Source organism: Sapajus apella, unplaced genomic scaffold (assembly GCF_009761245.1).
Source record: "Sapajus apella isolate SASKATOON/1434 unplaced genomic scaffold, GSC_monkey_1.0 scaffold1503, whole genome shotgun sequence".
NCBI lineage: Eukaryota > Metazoa > Chordata > Mammalia > Primates > Cebidae > Sapajus > Sapajus apella.
Window position 1 is genome coordinate 1 of NW_022438429.1, and position 8,771 is coordinate 8,771.

Below are 8,771 nucleotides of genomic sequence, written 5' to 3' on the forward strand. Positions count from 1 at the left end.
CATGGAGGGGCTGCGGCGGGGGCTGTCGCGCTGGAAGCGCTACCACATCAAGGTGCACCTGGCGGACGAGGCGCTGCTGCTGCCGCTGACCGTGCGGCCGCGGGACACGCTCAGCGACCTGCGCGCCCAGCTGGTGGGCCAGGGCGTGAGCTCCTGGAAGCGCGCCTTCTACTACAACGCGCGGCGGCTGGACGACCACCAGACGGTGCGCGACGCGCGCCTGCAGGACGGCTCGGTGCTGCTGCTCGTCAGCGACCCCAGGTGGCCGCGGGGCCCGGGTGCGGGGCGGCGGCCGGGGACCCCCCACGGAGAGCGGCGGGGGAGGCTGGTGCCCGCCGCGGCCTCCCGGGCGCGCGCCGCTTTCCCTCCTCGCGCTGCCCGCTCGGCCTCTCTCCCGACCCGACCCTGCCAGTGTCGCTTCCGGGCTCTCTGTCTCTGCTGTTTTTCTCCCCGTCTCTCTCGCGTTTCTGTCCCTGTGTCTCGTCCTCGTTGCTCGCTGGTCTCTGTCTCTCTCATCTCTCTCCCTCTTCTTTTTGCCTGTCTCTCCTTTTTTATCTCTTTTATCTCTCTCTCTCATCTTTTTCTCTCTCATCTCTTGTTTCTGTCTCTTGTCTCTGTCTCTTTTGTTTCTGTGTCTCTCACCTTTGTCTCCTCTCTGTCTCTCTTGTCTCTGTCTCTGTCTCTGCCCATTTGGTGTCTGTGTTTTTCCTCTCTGTGTGTCTCTCTCCAGCTCCGTCTCTGTCCCTGTCCCTGATGAATCGGTCGCCTGTCATTGTCTCTGTGTCTCTGGCCGCTTCTGTCTCTGCCGTGTTCCTCCCTGTCTCTCCCTCGTCTCTGTCTCCCTCCCGTTTTGGTCTCTGCTTTTCTCCTCTGTGTGTATCTGTCTCTCCTCCTCTGTCTCGCTCGTCTCTCTGCTGTTTTGCTTTCTCTGCGTGTGCCTCTTTTGTCTCTGCACATTTTCATCTCTGTTTTTCTCCGTGTCTCTGTCCATCGGTCTGTCTCTGCTGTTTTCTCTCTCTGTGTCTCTCTCTTTTGTCTCTGTCTCTGTGTCCCTGTCCCTTTCTCTCTGTGTGTGCCTGCATCTCTTTCTGTGTCTCTGTGAGTCTCTCTTGTCTCTGTGTCTCTGCCCATTTCGGTTTCTGCTTGCTTCTCACTGCGTGTCTGTCCGTTTCTGTCTCTGCTGTTTTTCTCTCTGTGTGTCTCTTTGGTCTCTGTTTCTCTGCGTGTCTCTGCCCATTTCCGTCTCTTCCCGCTGTGTCTCTCTGTGTCTCTGTCTCTGTCATTTTGATCTCTGCTCCTTTTCTCTCTGTGTGTCTCAATATGTGTGTCTGTCTCTGTCTCTGGGTCTCTGTCTCTTGTCTTTTTGGGTGTCTCTGTGCACTTGTCTCTGCTGTTTTTCTGTCTCTGTGTCTCTGTCTCTCTTTCTCTCTTGGTGTCTCTGCACACTTGTCTCTGCTGTTTTTCTCTCTGTCTCTGTGTCTCTGTCTCTGTCTCTCTGGGTGTCTCTGTGCACTTGTCTCTGCTGTTTTTCTCTCTGTGTCTCTGTCTCTGTCTTTCTGGGTGTCTCTGTGCACTTGTCTCTGCTGTTTTTCTGTCTCTGTGTCTCTGTCTCTCTGTCTCTCTTTCTGGGTGTCTCTGTGCATTTGTCTCTGCTGTTTTTCTCTCTGTGTCTCTGTCTCTGTCTTTCTGGGTGTCTCTGTGCATTTGTCTCTGCTGTTTTTCTGTCTGTGTCTCTGTCTCTCTGTCTCTCTGGGTGTCTCTGTGCATTTGTCTCTGCTGGTTTTCGCTGTCTCCCTGAGGCCATGTCTCTGTCTTCCTTCTCTGGTCTCCCCTGCCCCCTCATCTTTCACACAGCCCCACCCTAATGTCTGCTGCCCACACTCAGACTTGGATATCTGGGTCCCCAAAGAGGTCCCCTGGCCACGGTGACCCTCAAGAGAGGCGTCTTCTGGTCCAAGGAGGGATGTGCAGAGCAGGGCTCTGGGGCCACGGGAACGGCTCACTGGAGGCCTGGGGCAGCTCTGGGAAACGGGTCGGGGGTGGCCGTGATGTGGTGATGATGGCAGAGCCTGGGACTGCCCCCTTGGGAGCGTCGAGCAGGAGAGGGATGGGGGCCATGTGCATTACCCTGGATTTTATGGGGGTCACACTCACCGATCCTCTAGAGGCTTAAGTCACCAAGCCTGGGTTGACGTTTTGAGGGCAGGGGCCTCAGACGCCATCCTGTTGCAGGAGGCTGGGCTGGAGTGGGGGCGGGAGAGGCCCCCTCTTGAGGGACGATCTGAGGGCAGGAGGAGGCTGGGAGGATGATGAGGGATGGAGGTTCGGAGCTTGGGGCTGGGAGAGGGTGTTCTTTCTGTGAGGTCCGGGGGCTGGATGACCCTCAGACGTCTAGACTGTAATGCAGTACAGAGTCAGCATTTATTGTGCGCCTACTGTGTGCCAGACTCCACGCTGGGCACTGAAATTCAGCGCTGACCCCATGAGACCGGATCGCGCCTTCTCAGAGCCTGCAGTCCTGTGGGACAAGGTCCAAATGAAAGCATGGGAGAATGTCAGCTCAGAGCAGCGCGTGGGGGACGCGGGGAAGGTGGAGGGGGTCAGTGGCCGGGGCACGCCTCGCCGGAAAGGTGTCATTTCAGGCTGTGATGTGAAGGAGGTGGTTAAACAGTCAGGGAAGGGCCTTCCAGGCAGTGGAAGAGCCTGTGCAAAGGCCCTGAGGCAGGACCACACCTGGCTTGTTGGAGGAACAGCGAGGAGCCCTGTGTGGCTGGAGCAGAGTGAGCGAGGGGGAGAGAGGGAGGAGGGGAGGGCAGGGAGACGGGGCCGTTCAGGCAGCGCCTTGTGGACTGCAGGGAGGAGTTGGGCTTTGACCCCGAGGGAGGTGGGAGCCATGGAGGGCTGTGGGCAGGGAGGGATGGAACCTGACTCGGTGCTCACAGGCGCCCCCTGGCTGCAGCAGGGAGAACAGACTGTGGTGGGGGAGGGCTGGAGACAGACCAGGGTGCAGGTCCCAGGGACCGCGCTGGAGGCAGAGGAGCCTTCAGAGGAGACAGTCTTGGCCGGGCGCGGTGGCTCACGCCTGTCATCCCAGCACTGTGGGAGGCTGAGCTGGGTGGATCACCTGAGGTCAGGAGTTCGAGACCAGCCTGGCCAACATGGCGAAAACCCATTCTACTAAAAAAACAAAAATTGGCCGGGCGTGGTGGCGTGCACCTGTAGTCCCAGCTACTCGGGAGGCTGAGGCAGGAGAATCGCGTGAACCTGGGAGGTGGAGGTTGCAGTGAGCCGAGATCACACCACTGCACTCCAGCCTGGGCAGCAGAGTGAGGCCCTGTCACAAAAAAAACAAAAAAAAAAAAAAAAAAAAAACCAGTTTCAACCTCCTCTGGGCTGCCACCCCACCCAGTGCCCTGCCCTTGGCCCCACCCCTGGCCACACACACAGCTGGGGTCAGTGGCAGAGTCCAGTTCTGTCTTCCCCAACAGACAGGGGCCCCTATCTGCCTTTGCTGTTCACTGGCTGTGTGTCCCGAGGCAGCCAACCCACCCTCTCTGGGCATCAAATGGGTTCTGACCCGTCCCATACCTGCAGAGGCAGAGCAGGGGCTACTGGCCAGTGGCGCGGCACCAGCCGGGGAGTCCTCAGTTTCCCCATCTGAGAAATGAGAAAAACACATCAGACCTGTTGGCCCAGACAGTACCCCCTCACTTCCGGGTAGATGCAGCCACCTCTTCTCCTAGCTCCTGTTTCTCCACGCTGTGAAATGCAGTCGTGACAACATTTTCTGCCTCAAGGCAGCAGCGTTGCAGGGAGATGGTTGTCACAGGAGCCAGCAGGCCATGTTTGAGACCCTATGAGATGCTAAGGGCTTTTTTTTTTTTTTTTGAAACGGAGTCTCACTCTGTCACCCAGGCTGGAGTGCAGTGGCGCCATCTCGGCTCACCACAGCCTCCGCCTCCCGGGTTCAAGGGATTCTCCTGCCTCAGCCTCCTGAGTAGCTGGGATTACCGGTGCCTGCCACCACGCCCGGCTAATTTTTTATATTTTTAGTAGAGACGGGGTTTCACCGTGTTGGCCAGGCTGGTCTCGAACTCCTGACCTGAGGCAATCTGCCTGCCTCGGCCTCCCAAAGTGCTGGGATTGCAGGCGTGAGCCCCCCCGCCCGGCTGGGTGCTGTTGTCATTGGCCGTTCGCAGGTGGAAGAACTCAGGCAGAGCAAGGTTTAGCTGGGAGGGGCAGAGCCTGGCTGAATCCCAGCTTTCGAGCCCCGCCCTTCATCAGGACCCCTCCTGCTTCCTCAGCGGGAACACGTGTTATTAGGGTTTCACTGGCATCCGTCTGCTCCTCTCTTCCTCCCAAGTCCCTATATTTGTTCTTTGGCTGCTTCCATCAGCTCCGCCTTCAAAGTCTAACCAGAATCCACCCACTTCTCAACCCCCAGACCAGCCCAGTCACCCCCACCCAGGTCCGAGGCTCCTGCCCTTGTCCCCTACAAGTCTGTGCTCCCACTAGCAGGTACCAGAGGGCGCCTGGGAGCCCCTGAGTCAGGGCCCCTCCTTCCTCTGCCGGCAGCCCTCTGTGGCTCCTGCCTCCATCAGGGTCGAGGCCCAAGCCCTTCCCCATGCTTGCAAGACCCTGGATGAGCTGCCGGATTCCCTCCCTGCTGTCCCCTCCTCCCTGTCTCCCCCTTGCTCACTCTGCTCAAGCCACACAGGCCTCCTCATTGCCTCCGGGCCTCTGCAAAGGCTGTTGCTTCAGCCTGCAATGCTGTTCCCTCATGTTCCCACCTCCCTGTCTCCCTGCAGCCCTCCCTGACCATCCCTGTTTAAAACTGCATTCCAGCCAGGCGCGGTGGCTCACACCCATAATCCCAGCACTTTGGGAGGCCGAGGCAGGTGGATCACGAGGTCAGGAGCTTGAGACCAGCCTGGCCAACATGGTGAAACCCCGTCTCTACTAAAAATACAAAAATAAGCCGGGTGTGGTGGTGCATGCCTGTACTCCCAGCTACTCGGGAGTCTGAGGCAGGAGAATTGCTTGAACCTGGGAGGTGGAGGTTGTAGGGAGCCGAGATCCCACCATTACACTCCAGCCTGGGCGACAGAGTGAAACTCCTTCTCTTAATAAATAAATAAATAGCCAGGTGCAGTGGCTCACATCTGTAATCCCAACACTTTGGGAGTCCAAGGCAGGTGGATCATGAGGTCAGGAGTTCGAGACCAGCGTGGCCAACATGGTGAAACCCTGTCTCTACTAAAAATACAAAAATTGGCCGGGCGTGGTGGTGGGCGCCTGTAATCCCAATTACTCAGGAGGCTGAGGCGGGAGAATCTCTTGAACCCAGGAGGCAGAGGTTGCAGTGAGCCAAGACTGTGCCACTGCACTCCAGCCTGGGTGACAGAGGGAGACTCCATGTCAAAAAATAAATAATAATAATAATAATAATAAAATTGCATTCCACCCCATCGCTGCTTTCTCTCTCTCCCCATTGCTTGTCGGCATCTGACTTCTCTACATTTTACTTATTTTTGTCACCTGTCTCCTGCAGTAGGCTGTAGACTCCATGAGGGCACTGCCGTCCATCTTGTTCACTGCTGGATTCCCAGTTCAGTGCCTGGCACGTAGTAGGTGCTCAGTAAATATTAGCGGGATATGTTGTCTCTGGAGGGAAGGAGTGGGCTGCTCAGGATATTTTTCTGGAGCTCTAGCAGTGCCTGGATGCAGGGGAGGGAATCTCTGGGTTGGAGGTGAGCCCTGGCTGCTACGGGAAAGGCACCAGCCAGACAGTGGGCAGAACAGGGAAGCCTTGAATGCCAAGGCAAGGGCTGTGTTTTTCCTGAACCTGGGTCTTTCTGTCTCCCTCTTTCAGGTAGCCTGGCTTGGAGGAGGCAGAGCCATGACCGAGGGGACCCAGGTACTGGCGGGAGGAATATGCTGGGGTAGGGGGCACTTTTGGAAGGTACGTCTTCTGCCTCCTGGGAGCCTAGATCTCACTCCAGGTAAGTCATTCTAGTAGTTGAGACAGAGAAAGGACCTTAGAGATTGTGGAGACCATAGATGGGGAAACTGAGGCCCAGAGAGGAGAAGGGACCAGATGTTATTGACCATCACCCCCGTCCATACACCTATGCTTCGGCCCCTAGGGTAGGGACACGGGCTTGGTGTCTCTCACTTCTCTTTGGACTAACGCGGACCAGAGCCGTGTTGCCCCTGACTTGCCGAGTGACCTTGGAAAAATTGCTTCTCCTCTCTAGGCCCTGTTACCTGTCTCCCTACAATGAAGGATTGAGCTTCGGTTTGGTTTCGCGGTGCTCTTTGCCTGCAATTCCTGTGACTGCCATCAGGTGGCAGAAAACAGCCAAGTTTAATAGGGGCCATCCCTGTTCCTCTTTTTTTTTTTTTTTTTTTTTTTGTGAGACGGAGTTTTGCTGATGTTGCCCAGGCTGGAGTGCAATGGCGCGATCTCGGCTCACCGCAACCTCCGCCTCCTGGGTTCAGGCAATTCTCCGGCCTCAGCCTCCTCAATAGCTGGGATTACAGGCATGCACCATCATGCCCAGCTAATTTTTGTATTTTTAGTAGAGACGGGGTTTCACCTTGTTGACCAGGATGGTCTCGATCTCTTGACCTCGTGATCCACCCGCCTCGGCCTCCCAAAGTGCTGGGATTACAGGCTTGAGCCACCGCGCCCGGCCCCCTGTTCCTCTTAAAGGATACCAGGGACATCCACCGGAGGGATGGCTGCGGTGTCACTGTCCACATCAGGAATGTTAGGTAACAGGGAAGGCGAACTGGCTGGCAAACCGGTGCGTCACCCTTCCCTGGGCCTGGATGGAAACGGTTCATCCCTCCCCTTCTGTGGTTCCAGGGTCTGGGCTCCCAGGAGGACGGTGAAACCCTGGCCCGACCAGCTGATGCACCCTGCTTCAGACGCTCCTGCCGGAGCCCCAGTCCCTTACGGACCTAGGACATTTCTGCTCCTACCCAGCCTACCAGGAGGGAGCCTTGAGCCTTTCAGCTCTGCTGCGTGACTTTGAGGCGCTGGCTCCCCTCTTGGGGCCCTGGGTGCCCTGTCTTCAGTGGGAAGCACTGCGCCACTGCGGAAGGCTCCCAGGGACAGCCAGAGGACATCGCATGAGGAGAAGGACAGGGCAGAGGAAGAGCACTCGGAGGCACTTCCCCTCTTGCCCACAATATTCTTCCAGCCACACCTTTGCCCAAGCCATGCTCCCTGCCTGGAGCACTTTCAACCTCTTCTCCGCAGCTCCAATCCACCTGGGGTTGCAGCCTCCTCCAGGAAGTCTTCTTGGATTCCCTCCTTCCCAGACAGAGAGCACCTAGCCCTCATTGGGGTCCTCACAGGCCCTTCGTGCAGTGAACAGCCCTGGCTGGAGGGGCAGCCAGTCCTGCCCGAGCTCTCCAGTGACTAAGTAGGGAGATGCCGTCATCCCAGCTCCTTCTCAGGCCTCCACCAGCGCCCCACCTCCACCCCAAGTGCCTCCACAGCAGGCACCGGTGCCCACCCCGTGGGCGGTTTCCCCTTCCCCTTCAACCCGGATGCCTCGCTGTCTGCCAAGGGTCTCGGGGTGGTGGGGGAGGGGGTCTGAAGGCCTCCGGCCAAGCGCAGGCGGATCTGGGGGTGGCGAACTGGGCATCTCGGGGCTTTGCCGGGAATGTGTCGTGGGAATTCCAAGTGGATGGAGACCCTCAGGGTTGCACCTGTGACCTGCAGCCATGCCACCATTGCTCGGCCCCTGGGGAGCGGGGTGGGGGAGAGGATTGGGGGAGGGGGCACAGGGGCTGCGTATGTCCTCCAGGGCCATGTTCCCTATCCAGGCACCACGGGCGGAGGTGCCGGAACCTGGAGCCTGGGAAGAAAGAAATTATTATTATTTTTTGAGATGGAGACTCGCCCTGTCGCCCAGGCTGGCGGGCAGTGGTGCGATCTCGGCTCACTGCAACCTCCGCCTCTCGGGCTCCAGCGATTCTCCTGCCTCAGCCTCCCAGTTAGCTGGGATCAGGCCACCACGCCCAGCTAATTTTTTGTATTTTTAGTAGAGACGGGGTTTCACCGTGTAAGCCAGGACCTGACCTTGTGGTCCCCCCCGCCACCCCTCGGCCTTCCAAAGTGCTGGGATTACAGGCGTGAGCCCCCGCGCCTGGCCAGGAGGAATATTTTAATGAAGAGTCCTGTTGGCTGCAGGGCTCAGAGCGCGCTCAGGTGGACATGTAATCGCCACCACTGGGACAGCTGCGCCCAGACTGCGCGTTTGCTTAGCTCGGGGACGGCCGGGTGGGCTCCGGCTCGCCTCCCCTCAGAGCATCCGCTGAATGGGGGGCATCTCCCCTCCAACTCCCGCTTGGCGGAGAGGAGGGGGAGATGGAGGGGAGACAGAGAGAGAGGGGCTCCTCTTCACTCCAGTGGGCAGAACTACCCCAGCTGCTCTGCGGAGTGACTTGGGTCTTGCTGGCCCCCCGGTGTGCCTGGAGGGGGGTCTTGCTATCCCCCCTTCAGCCCTTGGTGCCTAGCCCAGGACCCTGTCCCCAGACACCCCACTCCCAGCTCCCTGGAGCCCCTCCTAGAGCAGAGTCTTCTGCTGTCCGTTCCGCAGAGGGTAAACTGAGGCCCCGGAGGTTGTCAGGGACACAGAGCCCAGGGAGGCAGCCCAGATCCCTGCTCATGCCTGGTTTGCGCGTCTGCTAACAGCTGGGTCACACGCGTCTGTCTCGAGCCTGGGTCCCCTCCGGCACTCATTCCTCTGTGCTTA

General features: G+C 58.3%; 1 long non-coding RNA gene across 1 annotated transcript; it reads left to right on the plus strand.

Annotated features, from left to right (window-relative positions):
- LOC116546839 lies at positions 1 to 7,933 on the plus strand. The gene is made up of 3 exons (XR_004266858.1): positions 1 to 261; positions 5,873 to 6,002; positions 6,872 to 7,933. It is a non-coding gene; the product is annotated as an uncharacterized LOC116546839 (long non-coding RNA).
- Positions 7,934 to 8,771: the final 838 nt, after the last annotated feature.